This window comes from Cupressus sempervirens, chromosome 4 (genome assembly GCF_028749045.1).
Source record: "Cupressus sempervirens isolate cs-2001-9-10 chromosome 4, ASM2874904v1, whole genome shotgun sequence".
NCBI classification, from domain to species: Eukaryota; Viridiplantae; Streptophyta; class Pinopsida; order Cupressales; family Cupressaceae; genus Cupressus; species Cupressus sempervirens.
In genome coordinates, this window is record NC_143121.1 from 167240835 (window position 1) to 167257750 (window position 16916).

Consider the following 16916-nt stretch of genomic DNA (forward strand, 5'->3'; position numbering starts at 1 on the left):
AGATTTGTTACTTACCACATTTGCCTCCTTATTCCCTTCTAGTTTTTCTCTTTCATTTTGCTTTTAGGCCCAAATTTTTTTCTTCTTATGCCCTAGTTTCCCACAATACTAGTAGCTATTTGGTCCTCTTGATTGAGACCTTTTCCCCTTTGACTTTCCTCTTGATTTCCCACAATTTTTGGAATTATTTCCTCTCTCAGTCATTCTACCTCTACTTTGTGCATTCAAAGCACTTGCTGATGTAGATCCACTTGAGGTTTTCCTATGAGTTTCGTCACTCAAAATAACACTGATCACATCATCATATTTTAGGGTATTAGATCTAGAAACAAAATTTCTCATAGCCATTACCAAGCCATTCTAGCTTTCAAGAAAAGAATGCAAAATCAAGAGAGCCCTAATTTCTTCATCAAAATTAACACCCATAGAAGAAACCTAATTAATAACAGTATTAAACTCATTTAAATGATCTATTTTAGATCCACCTTTGACCATTTTCATATTAAATAAACACTTCATGAGAAATACCTTATTTGAAGCGGAGGGCTTTTCATATAATTTTGCTAGTGTTTCCATCAAGTCTTCTGTCATCTTTCCTTTTGTAATGCTAAATATCACTGATGGTGCTGAGCATAATCAAATGCTTCCAAGTTCCTTTCTATCTAAAATCTCCCAATCCTCATTTGTCATAGTTCCTTGGTTCTTAGTTTTTCCTACCAATGACTTCCATAAATTCTTCTGATAAAGATAGTCCTCCATTTGCAAAGTCCATAACTAAAAGTTCTGCCCATTAAACTTGCGAACCCTCAACTTACCCTCATCTACCATCGCTCCCACTCAACTATGGGACTCCCACTCAACTGTGAGACTTTCCTATAGAAGATAACTAAAAAACAACTTGGATCTGATACCACTTGTTAGGTTTAAACCACAGACATAAATAACAATTACATGCAAACACAAGCAATAATAGAAAATAATAGATCACACAAAAGAGAACATAAGACACCAAGATTTAACATGGTTGACTCAATCCATAGGTTATGTCCACCAAATAATAAGTCCAATATTATTACGATCCAATGATTACAACTTGATTACAATCTATAATCCCTTACTAGTCAATATAGTCACAAGAAGTAATTTTCACATCACACATTATGAAAATGCCTAAGCTCTTTTATAGAAGTAGTATTATCACTTTAGGGTTATAATTAATTATGACATGTTAGTGCAAAATCCCAATAAAATAGGGCCCAAAAAGAATTATGAAATATGTACAGTACTTCCCTGATCAGTCACCACAATCTAACATTGAGTCATAAATGTTTTTGCGAGATAATTTTCTAAAAACAAGATAAAAAGGATCTAAAAACAATGGCCTTTTAGAGGCTCATCACCTACCATCATTTTTTTATGAAATTTCACATTTCATTTCATTTCGTCCATTCAAATTCCTCATTTTCAATTCATATTCCTACTCATTCTTTTTCGTTTTTATTCCTATTTTTCTATAATTTCATATTCACTACATTAGTCCATTTCTCATTTTTCATTTTCACTCTATTCTTTCATCACATTTCCATCTTTGTCACCTATCACACATTAGACACTTACTTTTTATTTTTATCATTTCCTTCCATTTGTATCATTTTATCTCTTCTATTTTATCTCATTATTATAATTTTGTTTTCATGTCTCATTTATGTATTCCATTATATTATATTTCATTTCATTTCATTCACACCATTCATTAAATTTCATCACATTTCATTTATGCATTTTCTGACATTGCATTTCATTTATACACTTCATTTCATTTCATCACATTTCATTAATACACTTCATTTCATTATATCTCATTTCATTTTATCACATTTCATTATCATCTATTCTGGTATTTTACTTTTCATATCATTTTATTACATTACGTTTCCTTTCATCACATTTCATTCCATTTATGCATTTCATTATATAACATTTCATTCACACATCTCATTAGCACATTTCATTCATAAATATATTTTATCTACTTCATTTCTACATTCACTATCCACCTATCACATTATTACATTAAGTGTCTATACACTACATTAATCATTCATGTTACATCAACATCTACATCTATCATAGAAATTAAATCACAACATCACATACATCCATCCATAACATTAGATATATAAAGTCCATATTATAACAAGTGCACAAATATGAACATCGAAAAAAGCTCAACTAGTCATATATCAAAAAATTGAATCATCAACATCAACACCAAACGGTCATCATCATAAATGATACCTATGATAAAGCCAATAATAGTGCAATACAACATGATACACAAATCAACCATGTGTCTTGCCACCTACATCACCTGTATATGTCTGATCAGGAGGTCCCTACTCACTAGGGGCACTCCTCACCTTGAGGAGCCTTCTTCGTCACACCCATCACCAATTTCATAGGAATAGTGGTCACCATTTGACTCGTGGTAGCCCCATTTGTCCTTGGCGATGGTTGTACTAGAGGTCTTGGTTTCATCGCAACTATAAAAGCCTATATTGTACTTGTCAACTCACTTATCTATGCCTCCATAGAGCTCATTTAAACCTCTATGTCTGATGACCCAACTGGTCTCTCTAGTGGTAGCTACCCATGTGGTGGTATCTACTATTGCCCTATGGCTATAAACCCTATGCACCTAGAATTGAGACTTGTATCTGAGGCCTTTGCTGAAATAAATTGCACATCATCTAGGAATCTTGCCTTGATTTTCTTTGACCCATATCATCTACCAATCGGCTAGACCTTGCATCACTACTTGTACCCCCTCTCATATCCAACCCACCTTGGCTACATACCTGTCTAGGTCTCTCTTCTGCAACCTGCCTCAGTCTCTGCATCAAGCCCTATACAATAATCTATTGCTATGGTCATATTGTTGCCTCACCTCACCCTCCATATCTCCATCATACCCTATCTCCACTTCTAGCTCTACCTTCGGCTTCACACCTACCTCTAATTCTCCCTCAACAACCCTCATCATCTCTATCCTCTCCTCTTCTCAACTACTCCTCAATCCAAGTATCAACTTTTCCAAACCTATATATCTTAGGAATGGATGCTCATGGAACCATCATGCACAATCTCCCTCTATCCCTGCATTTGGCTCCCCATACCTACAGTGTCTCTATCATCTACAAAAATGCCTCTTGATAGACCTCATACTATAAGGTCATCCCCCATACTAGCCACTCTAACTAAACTCGTGCATAATGTGTTGATCCCTATGGCATGCCTTGTCACTGACCAAACTGCCTCACTACCATCCTAAAGAAAAATTACTCAGTCACTAAGGGAATCTAGCCAAGTAAAAATCTTGGACAAAATAAGTATACCAAATCATCATCATCCTTGACCCATGCCTCAGTAAACCTATACAATGATGCAGGAGCATCCAGAGGTATAAGGGCAATCCTATGTCACCCAAAAAAAAAGTACTTAGACTTAGTTTTTGTTTCACGTGTTTTTATTTTTGGACACCCATTTGGGTCCAATAAAGGTTCCAACTCTCACAGTTCAACTATCAGTGTGCTAGAAAATCTCAAAAAATAGGAGCATGCAATTTGGCCATCATTTTGGTGACCTAGAAGGTGTGAATTGGCCAAATGAATTTAATTGTGATTTAGAGCATTCCAAAAAAAGAATCAGGTCAAAAGGCCCCACGGTTTGAAAGTTATTGCAGTTTTTAGAATTTTGGAGACCTCCTAAGAATGCTTCAAAGTCAGATTAGGGGCATTAAATGACCTCAAAAAGGGCCAAAAAATGGGGGACGAGTGAAGCTAGTACATAGGGCTATAGAGCACTTCGAGATCTTTCCAAAAATGTAAACGGTTCATCAATCGAAGCTACGGTTCAAAAGTTATGCCTCCTAGAAGTTCGGTTACCATTTCTGGATTCTTCTAGATTTGCACCGACTTCTAACGTAGCTTCTGGAACCTTCTATTTGGTTGGTAGATGCCTACTAGCACTTTCTAGAATGTACTCCTAGTCATTAACCCTCTGGGGTCTATTTAAGGAGATTTTTGGCATTGTAAAAGGCAGTTCGGAGTGGAGTTTGAGAGGAGGTACTGTAAGGAGAAATTATCTCCAGATTTATCCTATTGTAAGCCTTTAGGGCATGTTTTGAAGTTTATTTTCCTATACTGTTGTACTAGCTTATTTTCTTAGTTAATATAATTTTCCCTTTTCTGTTGTGTCCATTTTGTTCTTGGGTTGTGTCCCCATCAAGTGGTATTAGAGCGGGTTTTCCTGAGTGTGTAGACAGAGCGTCGATTGTGAGGCAGTTTGCACTAGGACTGTGTGGTTGTGGGTTTGAGTTAGAAGATGCCTCCATGAAGAGAGTGTGGTGGAAGGGCCAGAGCTATTAATCTTGAGGAGGTTAGAGCCCTCCAAAGGCAGGTGCATGCATTGCAAGAGGAGCTCCGTAGAGGAGCAAATGTTGCCGCAGGTGACGACAGTGAGGATGAAAATGAAGAAGAAGTAATGGGACCAGAAGAGAAATTTGACGGGGAAGTTTTGAATCATGTAGAGGAAAGGATTTTTAGGGCCATTACTAAGTTTTGGAAAAGACCCACAATTGAAGTGGGTATATTTTCAGGAAATCTGAAACCAGATGAGTTGATCGATTGAATCAATGAACTGGAAGAATACTTTGAGTATGAGGATATCAGGGACCCAGATAGGGTTAAGTTTGCAAAGGCCAAACTAAAAGGTGATGCCAAAATTTGGTGGCAAGAGGTTCAATTGGAAAGAAACAGAAGAGGAAAGGAGAAGATCACAAGATGGGATCACATGGTGGACAAATTGAAGAAGCAGTTCATTCCTGTGGACTATGAGCTTGATTTGTTTAAGAAGATGCATGGGTTAAAGCAAGCAGGAAGATCAGTCCAAGAATATACAGAGGAATTTTACCAACTCTTGATTAGAGCGGGGCATGCAGAAGCAAATAAGGAGAAGGTTGCTCGTTATATCAATGGGTTGCGACCTAGCAACCAGGAGGAATTAAGTCTGGTAAGAATGACCAGCGTTGAAGAGGCATACCAGTTTGCCCTACGAGTTGAAGAGAAGTTGAATAAAAGGTTTGAACGAAGACAAAGAGGGTGTGGTCAAGGAGGAAGGGGAAGTGGTAGATCATCTAGAGGCTGCAATGAAACCCAAAAGAAAAATGAAGATGTGGGTACTAGCAGGAACTAGAGGAATGAGGGTTTCAACTACTCCCATGATCAAGACTTTGGAAATCAAAGAGGAAGAGGTAGAGGACATGGACAAGGGAGAGGAGGCTTCCTGGTACCTTTTTCCATTGCAATGAAGAAGGTCATCGTGCCTTTGAATGCCCTCAATGAAAAGGAAGGACATATAGGAGAGCTGAGGGCCAAGCTAGGGTTGCTCATGTGGATGAGGATGCACAATCATCACATTTAGAGGATGCAGAAAGAGGAGAGACCTTGGTAAATGAAAGAGTCCTACTAAGTGGTGAGATTGAATCAAGACAATAGAGGAGTTTTTTTCATACTAGATGAAAGTGTGAGGATAAATGTTGTGACGTGATCATTGATGGTGGTAGCACTGATAACTTGGTATCAGAAGAGATGGTCTCTAAGCTGAAGCTCAAGAGGGAGAAACATCCCCAGCCCTATCGGATTGCTTGGGTAAAAGATGATCATAAGGTCCTAGTAAGTGAACAATGTTTAGTGAAATTCAAAATTGGGAGTTACCATGATGAAGTTCTTTGTGATGTTATTTCGATGGATGTTTGCCATCTATTGTTGGGTAGATCATGGCAGTTTGATAGACATGCAGTACATGATGGACATGCAAACACATACTCTCTGACAAAGGATGGAGTTTGCCACAAATTGAAGCCCATGAAAAAGGAAGGTGAAAAGGTATGTAGCAGTGCTAGGATTTTTCTTGTTGATGAAAGCAAGTTTTTAGATGGCATGAAACATCAGAATATGTGCTATGCTTTGATTCCTAGGAAAGATAAAGAAGGTAGTAGTGAAATACCACTTGAAGTTTCAAATTTACTAGGGGAGTTTGGAGATATTATCTCTGATAATGTTCCAAATGGAATCCCACCAGTAAGGAAAATCAGTCATCAAATAGATCTGATTCTAGGAGCTAGTTTGCCTAACAAGGCTGCTCACAGGATGACTCCTACTGAAACAGAGGAGCTAAATAGACAGGTTCAGGAGCTGTTGAGGAAGGGCTTGATTCAAGAGAGCCTGAGTCCATGTGTAGTACTTGTAGTACTCACACCAAAGAAGGATGGAGAGTGGAGGATGTGTATAGATTCTCGAGCTATAAATAGGATCACCATCAAGTACCAGTTTCCTTTGCCAAGGATGGATGATATTATGGACTACTTGAGTGGAGGTCAGTACTTCAAAAAGATAGATCTGAAGAGTGGTTATCATCAGATACATATTCAAGAAGGAGATGAGTGGAAAATAGCCTTCAAGACCAAGGAGGGTCTTTATGAGTGGTTAGTCATGCCCTTTGGATTGACGAATGCCCCAAGCACCTTCATGTGGCTCATGAATGAGGTACTTAAAAAGTTCTTGGGAAAATTTGTTATTGTCTATTTGGATGATATTTTAATTTTCAGCAAGACTTTGGAAGAACATTTATTGCATATTCATAGTGTCCTTGAAAGGCTAAGGGAAGAGAAACTATTAATTAATCTGAAGAAGTGTAACTTTGCAAAAAGGGAGTTAGTCTATTTGGAGTTTGTTATATCACCTGAAGGTCTCAAAATGGATCCGGAGAAGGTAAAAGCCATTTTGGAATGGCCTACTCCAAGGTCTGCTACTGAGGTAAGATCATTTCATGGTCTGGTTAGTTTTTATAGGAAGTTTATTAAGAATTTCAGTGGCATATGTGCACCCCTAATTTATACAATAAGAGGGGATATAAAAGAGTTCAAATGGACTGCAGCAGCTGCGAGAAGTTTTGAATTGCTGAAGAAGAAGGTAACAGAACAACCTGTGTTGGCACTTCCAAATTTTAGAAAGGTTTTCCAGGTGGATTTTGATGCCAGTGGTAGCGCTATTGGGGCTGTATTAGGCCAAGAAGGTAAGCCTATTGCATATTTTAGTGAAAAATTGAATGATGCAAAGAAGAAGTATTCTGTTTATGATCAAGAGTTCTATGCAATAGTTTAGGCCTTAAAGAAATGGAGGCATTATTTATTGCCAAAAGAATTTGTTTTGTATACTGATCATCAGGCATTATAGTACCTAAATAGCCAAGGTAAATTGAATTAGAGGCATATGAAGTGGGTAGAGTTGTTGTAGAGCTATACATTTGTGTTGAAGCATAGAAGTGGAAAATCTAATAGGGTTGTAGATGCACTAAGTAGGAGACAGTTGTTACTTACAGTAATGCGGGTTGAAGTAGTTGGGTTTGATGAACTCAAGAATTTGTACCCCGAGGATCCTGATTTTGCTGAAGAATGGAAAGCTTGTAAAGAGCCTGTTGCTGTAGATAGAACCAAGTGGTTAGATTATTTGATTCAGGATGGCATGTTGTTCAAGGGTAGTCAATTGTGCATTCCAAGCAATTCCATGAGGGAAAATCTGATTAAGGAGAAACATAGTGGAGGGATGGTAGGAAATTTTGGTTGAGATAAGACCATTGCCATTCTTAGAGAACATTATTTTTGGCCTCAAATTTCACAGGATGTGAAGAAGTTTGTACAGAGTTGCCAGGTTTGTCAAGTTGCCAAGGGGTTTAGTCACAATACTGGCCTATATCAGCCATTGCCTGTTCCATCAAGGCCATGGGAGGACATAAGTATGGACTTTGTTCTTGGATTGCCAAGGACAAAAAGGGGTAATGACTCAGTATTCATGGTGGTTGATAGGTTCTCCAAAATGGCACATTTCATTCCATGCCACAAAACTCATGATGCTGTCCATATTGTAGACTTGTTTTTCAAAGAGGTGGTAAGACTACATGGTCTTCCAAGGAGTATAGTTTCTGACAGAGATACTAAATTTGTCGGATATTTCTAGAGGACATTGTGGAAGAAGTTGAGAACATACCTAAAATTTAGTTCCACTCATCACCCACAGACTGACAGCCAAACAGAAGTGGTAAACAAAAGTTTGGGCAATTTGCTAAGATGTTTAGTTGGGGATAAGCCCAAGGGATGGGATTTGATTCTACCACAAGCAAAGTTTGCTTACAATAACTCTCTAAATAGGATTACTAGAAAATCACCATTCCAAATTGTATATGGGAATAACCCAAGGACTGCACCAGAATTAAGGAAGATAGAGAAAGGGGAGAGGACAAGTGCTGAAGCGAAAGAATTTGCTGAACATATCAAGCGTCTACATGAGGAGGTTCAGGCACAAATTACTAAGATGAATCAAGAGTATAAAGCTAAGGATGATCAAAGGAGAAGACATAAGGAATTCCAAGTAGGGGATCTAGTCATGGTGCACTTACGAAAAGAAAGATTTCCAGTCGGTACTTACAACAAGATGAAAATGAAGAAATTTGGCCCCTGCAAAGTTTTGAGGAAACATCATGACTCAGGAAATGCATATGAGGTGGAGTTGCCAGATGGTATTCACATTTCTCCCATTTTGAACATTTCAGATTTAACAGAGTATCATGATGATGGTGCAGATGAGGAGCTGGTGTTAGAGCCATGTCCAATTCCTGCTTCTAAGAAGGAGGAGATAGAAGACATTCTAGATCATCGTGGGGGTAGGAGTACCAGAAACAGGCAGTATGAAGAGTATTTGGTCAAATGGAAAGGATGACCGATCAAGGATTCAACTTGGATTTCAGCAGCTGAGGTTTCCCATTTGGGATTTCCTCTACCATTCATTAAGTGACAGGGTCACTTTTCAATCTACCTTGGGTGTCTGATGTAGAAGCATCCAGAGGTTTAAGGGCAATCCTGTGTCACCCAAAAAAATTTACTTAGACTTAGTTTCTGTTTCATGTGTTTTCATTTTTGGACACCCATTTGGGTCAAATAAAGGTTCCAACTCTCACAATTCAACTATCAGTGTGCTAGAAAATCTCAAAAAAATAGGAGCATGCAATTTGGCCATCATTATGGTGACCTAGAAGGTGTGAATTAGCCAGATGAATTTAATTGTGATTTAGAGCATTCTAGAAAAAGAATCAGGTCAAAAGGCCCCACGGTTTGAAAGTTATTGCAGTTTTTCAAGTTTTGGAGACCTCCTAATAATGCTTCAAAGTTAGATTAGGGCCATTAAATGACCTCTAAAAGGGCCAAAAAATTGGGGATAGGCAAAGCTAGTCCATAGGGCTATAGAAATTCTTCGAGAGCTTTCTAAAAATGTAAACGGTTCATCAATCGGAGCTATGGTTCAAACGTTATGCCTCCCGAAAGTTCGGTTACCATTTTTGGATTCTTCTAGATTTGCACCAACTTCTAACGTAGCTTCTGGAACCTTCTATTTGGTCGGTGGATGCCTACTAGAACTTTCTAGAATGTACTCCTAGTCCTTAACCCTCCGAGGTCTATTTAAGGAGATTTCTGGCATTGTAAAAGGCAGTTCAGAGTGGAGTTTGAGAGGAGGTACTGTAAGGAGAAATTATCTCCAGATTTATGCTATTGTAAGCCCTTAGGGCATGTTTTGAAGTTTATTTTCCTGTACTATTGTACTAGCTTATTTTCTCAGTTAATATAATTTTCCCTTTTCTATTGTGTCCATTTTGTTCTTGGGTTGTGTCCCCATCATACAACCTCCATACTACATTATCCATGCCATCCAACATTTGTCGCCAATACTTTGTCTTTCCTAGATGGGGCTGAATGATCACACCTGAATATGTATATATGTGGCATATCTTGTGGCCACAAATGAAAGCATATCAGTCAAGTAATGGAAAGGTGCTCCCACATCCATATCTATAATAAGACCACAAATGTTGACAATGATGAGGCATTAGAATCCACAACCTGGTGCAATCATGATATAAATGGGCCAGTATGTAGCTACCCCATGCAAATGTCCATGAATAGTCAATCATATCCTATACAAGGTGAACCCATCCAACTAGACATCCCCATCCTTGTCTAGCTAATACAGTAGGCAACAACTCATATTGTAGCATCTGAAACTAGGATATACTATCATCCCTGATTCTATCATCACCAAATGCATCTCTAAAAGCTATCCCATCTATAGTCCGATCATAGTACACAAGATCTCCCACTATAGGGATCTGTAAAACCTAATATACATTCTTAGGAGTAATAGTCATCTGCCTTAGGGGCATGTGGAAGGTGTTGTGGTCTGAATGCCATCACTCAGCCACAATTGTCAATAAACCTCTATTCACTTGGAACTGAGGCATCTGTAAAAGATAAGTGAACTTGCATCTATCAATCACCTGATGTTTTGTTATAGATAGCCTTTCTATCAACTCCAAAGGCCATAAGTACAATCCATGAACCATGAGCTGGCGCCCATGCACCTATTTCATCAAATAACAAAATAACACCATCTTTTTTTATCATACATGATCATGCCACATCGATCATTTTTCATCATCCTACTATCCAACTAATGGTTCTACCTTGGACTAGTCATTTGTCCTACTCTATATCCTAAGATGGAGATGTTAGTTTTCCCCACTTTATATCCTGAGGGGGGCATTGTTTTTCTTTAAACCTATCCAACATCAATTGATTGATTTTACACATCATGCTATGACAATACCTATCCTACACTCTACACAATGACTACACACATCCAAACTCAACTAAAGTGATTAGAGGACCCGTAACTTGGCCTTGTATGATTCATGAGCACTACAATAGTGCTTTGTGCTATTTCATACAACATAAGTGGTATTAAAATAATTGTAAGTTCTCAAAAAGTCAATTGCACAATTCCATACATCTAAAGCACTACTCTACACTATGAATGCACTTAACAAGTCATATGTGCTATTAAAATGTGTATATGCACTACTAAATAGGTCACATTCACTACATCAGGTGTAAGTGCTATTCTATCTATTATATTCACCACTAAAACCTCTAAATGCGCTACACAAAACAAAAGCACTAACTAGTCTTGCATATGCACTATAACTTATGTGTTCAACAAGAAAAATACCCTTGCTTTTGACTCATTTAAACCTAAATCTTAAATGCACCATTTCACACTTCATATGCGCTAACAAATCCCTTCCATGCACTAAAATATTGACATGCATTATGGAAACCTATGGATGCACTACAATTCATAGTTATGCACTATTTTACTACCAAACTAGGCTTTCATATACACTACTTCAGCATTCAGATGTGCTATTCTATTAGTTGAATGCGTTAAAAGAATTTAAATGTGCTAAAATTCCAAATTTACTCATTCATTCATAAAATCTGTGCAAAAATAAAAAATACATACAAAAATTCACAAATCTTAAATAATAGAGGATCTTGATGACTCACTAGGGCATTATAGTCTATCATATGCTCATATCTATGACCCTTCTCAAACCTATGTTCTCGCAATGAGACCACCATCCTTACTAGCTCAGAGCTCCAAGTCACCAATAGTAAAAGGGAAGTGTAAAAATGAAATGGGAAAAAGGACTTTTTGACCTATTTAAACCTCTTTAATGGGATTTTATGGCATTTGCAAACATTATAATCCCTTTTGAAGACCTTTAGACCCATTTCTGTGAATTGGGTATTCTTCAAACATCGCCTATGCAACCTACATCCAATTAAATTTCTTTCAATATGTTTCAGAAATAATATTGGACTCTCCATATTTTTCAACATCCAATTTTCAAAATTTTATTTCTAAGGGGGCAGTATATTTATATCACATTGGGGATTAAATTTTTTTTGAAATATAAAAAATGTTCTATCCTAGCCAAAATTCTAATATCAAATCAAACTAGGACATCTAAGAAAATCATCTTAAACAAAGGATCTTTAATCATTAGCAATTAGACATCAAATTATTGACAATCAGACATCAAATTATTGACAATCAGGCATCATATCAACCTCAAGTCAGCAAAACACCATCGGCCAAATATTTAGTCATCAAAATTTGACCTAAAATTAGAAAATCAAGATAGCCTTTGAAGTAATATACTTCACATATTAGCTCAAAGATGGGCATTTGTAAAAACCTAAAAATTGGCAAAGACTTAAAACAATGCAAATTAAGGATAAAATCAAAGGAAAACAACAACTTTTCAATTTTATCATTACATCAAGTCATTAATCAATCAAATCACCTATCAAATAAAAAAGGACCTAAATCACTTTAAAAAGAGGAAAAGAAATTTATAAAATCATAAAATGAAATAAAAAAGGAAAAAGGAAAAGAAAAAAGTTGAAAGTAAATGAAACATTTAATAAATCAATAAAAGCCATTTATCTTTACAAATGTGAAAATCCTCCTTTTTACATTTAAAAGAATTGGACAATCCTCATTTATCCTATAGTGCCTACCCCTAGTTTACTTTCAGTTATTATTGTTGAACTCTTTTAGGCTATTTTATGTTTATGCTTGATGATCAGTGACATTGTTTTCTAGATTATTGGATATTGTTTTTATACACAGTTGATTATATGATGAGACTACTTTGGTACTAGTTATTTCATGTATGCATGATTATACTTTGATGATGATTATTTGCAATGATTCTAGTTATTTGATGATGTTAGTTAGATGGATTATTTGTATGTATTTTCTATGAATACCTACCCCATAATTGTATGTGTATGGTGTATGTTTTCTTTATGTTTGACATCTTTGATGTGGTTAAGGAAGGGAGTCATAGTCACCTACTAGTCGGGATCTACACGATGCACCACTTCTTGGCATTGCCTATTTAGTTTAGAATATATGTGTTTTTACATGTGTGGATTTTATGAAAATTTTAGGTACCAGGTATCAACTTCCTTGAATTTCTAGGATGAGCATAACCTATCACAACATCTCAATGTTAAGAGAGGGGGTAAAAGCACAGATATGTGTCACCATTTGTGATACCAAAACCTGTTTTGGACAAATCTCATTTCTCTATCAAAACTCTTTTTTTTTCAAAAACTAAAAATACCCTTTTATAGATCTCAGATTTAATATTATCATTATATAAATTTTTGAGTGTTTTGATTAGTTATAATATGCTATAATCTCAAAGTATTATAAGTTGATATTTCAACATTTTAGAAGATGCTCCCTCAAAAAAGGAAAAAAAATAGTAAATCATATAAAAAAAATTAAAAAATAATATTTATCTCTAGAGGAGAGAATCCTCTTCATGAATATGTAACTTTTTTTCAAGAAGGTATAGATTTGATAGGAAAGTTTTGACGGGAGGATAAAACTGTTGGATTCTGATAAGGTCCAACTTGAGTACTTATAAAAAAGAAAATATCCATCAAAAATAATTATTTCTTTTTTTGTGCACTAGCTATACATGTCATCTATAAGATATTTTCAAATCAGAACAAAAAAAGATGATTTGCATATACTTGTTTGACAGGAACTACACCCTATATTTTTTATAGTTAAAAAAGAGACTTCAAAATAAAATAAAATGAATAAATTCTTACTCAAAAAAATTATAAAAATTATAGGCATAAAATTCATCCAATTCTACACATTTCATCAGTTTACATCATCTTCATATTTTAAACACAAATAACACTTTTTTTGTTACTAATGTTGAACTGTCACATTTTGATATCATGTTTCTCTATAAAAGGTGACACAGGTTTGTGCTTTTACCTAGGAGATAAATTCTTGAGTCCAAATCCTAACCTAAAAACCAATTGTCCTAGAAATTACGACAAGTATTTGAGATGATTACCCTTCTGAATTTCTCATATGATGTAAATTTGTGCTTATAACCCTTATGTTTGATCTTGTGTGTTGTGTTTTATGATGGGTTTTCATATTTCATCTTGTGGGTCTATGGTGATTTTTCTGTTACTTAAATCAAATTAAAAGCATATTTAATGATTCAATTTAATGGAAAATTATTAAAATAATTTCAATATTTAACTATCTTTAATTAATTAATTAAAATAATTAAATTTTAAGATAAAATTATAGTTTTAATTTTAGAGCAGAATAATATTTATTTAATTTAATAATAATATATTTAGGAGATCATTTTGAAATAAATGCTAAATATTATTATTACTTAAGTTAATAAATATTTTTATCAAAAAATGCTTCAAAAATTAATTAAGGAGAGAAAGAGAAATTAATTTAATAAAGATATTTTAAATTGCAAAAAGTGTGCATGAACATTCAAAAAGTAATAAAATATTAAAAAGATTGTGATCAATGAGTTCTCTTGTGTGATTGCACAATTAGTGCCCCACATTTAGGGGAGAATTCCTTATCAGAGATTGGGAGTTCATTTTGCAGGGAATGAAAATTTTGGAGGATAAGTTTTCTAAAAGAAGGGTTTCAAAGGAAAGAGGATTTTCTCACATTCTTCATGCGGTTGTGTATTAGCATTAGATTCAGGTAGAAACTTGTGTTTTATTCACAGAATGAATTATGTTCTTCAAAAATTTTGTCTACATCATTCTTATTAGATCTATTTTTAGAGTTTCTTTTAAAATGAATCTTTCGTTGTGAATTTTATTGATGTTCATATCAAATTCTGTCTATATTATGAGAATTGAGACATTAGAAAACCCTCGTTCTGTAGATTAAATTAAAAGGTTAATATTTTAATCGGGAGGGTTTTGAAAAGAAATCAAAATTGTAGAATATAAAATTGACATGTTAGAAATAGTAGTCCAACAATATAATTGAGGGGGGGGGGTGTGAATTAGTTATATAAGAATCTGAAAAATTTAACCTTTTAACCAATCTCAACCATTTAATCAAAGTAAACTATAACCATAAAGAGATGTGCATACACAATTACACCAAATATGTTGACTAGGGAAACCCTTAATCAAAGGGAAAACCTTGGTGGGAATGATGCCCACAAAATGATGTACTAATATGAATATTCCTTGTTAGAGGATGGACCCTATTAGGAGTCTATTACAACATTTAGTACAAAGAGTCCCTATTAGGAGACCTTGAATCCTTGTTAGGAGATTCCAGTCCTATTAGGAATTTGTAAAAGGCAGCTGAACCCATTGTCCAAATAGCTTTAGGATCAGATCAACGAATCCACTGTACAATTGATCTAGGTATAATTCCTTTCTAAATAATAGATGTGAGACAATCTTTTACTTTTTCCTCTATCTAGTACATCAAACTTCTTCACCTTTAGATCATATAATCAGATTTGTAACTTAGTATCTATCAATAGTAACCCTCAAGGTCACTTACACACATTAGCAAATCACTCTACTCTGCTACTTCACAATTCACAATTCTTCTCTGCTTCTCAATTTCAATAATGATATCTAAAACTTGGAAAAAATCTTTCTTTTATACCACACTCAATATTAAATCCTTGAGTCCACTTCACATTTTATCATATGTTAATTAAATGAAATGCACATTTAATTAATACTATTGGCTCACAGTTATACCCAAACTTTCACACGTGCAACTTCTGTACCTACGCACTTGCTGATGTCATTAGTGTTCAGTGTACTACCTTCAGTTAACTTCACAACCCTTCATTCCAAATACAATGTGCTATATGGATTATACAATAGAAACTATTTTCCCAATGCTTTATTTCCATGTAGTTCTCTATAAATCATTAATATTTTCTGTACTCTATCAATTCAAGTTCTGTGCACTTGCCCATGTGTCCAATACATACTATAGTATGTGCTGGTAACTGTGCATAAGAAGATAAATAATATAATGTTCTTAATACAAAGATCACAATCTTTTTCTCTGTTAGTCTTTACAAACTCATTACTATGTTATCATCAATTACAAACATAGTCATAACAATGTTTTGAAATGCTCCCCCATAGAATCAACATTCACACTAACAATCTCCCCCTTTGGAATTGATGGAAACATAGATGAAAAACATCTAGTTCAAAGAATACCAATAAGTCTCTTCATCAATCCGATCTTGCTTCATGTAAATCATTTATTACAACACTTCTCCCCGATAGTACAAACTCTCTCCAATGTTTTTCATGTCACTCTCTCCCCCATTGACATCAATGTCAAAGATAGTACATAAATGGTTCAATTATTTGAACATACAATAAACTATCAGCATAACCACAAGCTAGTTTGTTGCTTTACAACTTTTGCATATATCTCTATAAACAATGCAAGTGTCTAAAGACACTATTGCATACCAATTACCCATTACCAAGAGTCCTTGACTAACTCTATTCATCACAGATACTCTCCCATTGAGGAAGCATCAACATTTAGTCTAGTCTAACAATGGTGCTATATAACTTAGACCAATGCACTTTTGCATCTTTTATTCTGAACTTGGTAGGGGCATAACCCCAAGCATACCTCTCAAGTATTCAAATGTATCCTTTGTTAAGGATTTTGTGAAAATGTCTGCAATCTGTTCCTTAGTGTTAATGTACTCTAGTCTGATTTCTTTCTTAGCAACTCTCTCTCAACACATGATATTTTATGGCAATGTGTTTAGTCTTAGAATGTAAAACAAGATTCTTAGACATGTTAACTATACTTGTGTTAACATAGTAAATGATAATGGGTTCTTTGAATGTAATTCCAATATCCTTCATCATCTGCTTCATCCATATGACTTGATTACAATTGTTTACTGCTGCAATATACTCTGCCTCTGTAGTACTTTGTGATGTACAATCTTACTTCTTGTTGAGCCAAGAAACTAATCTTCCTCCAAGGAAGAATGCTCCTCCATTAGTGATTTTTCTGTCATCCGTATCTCTG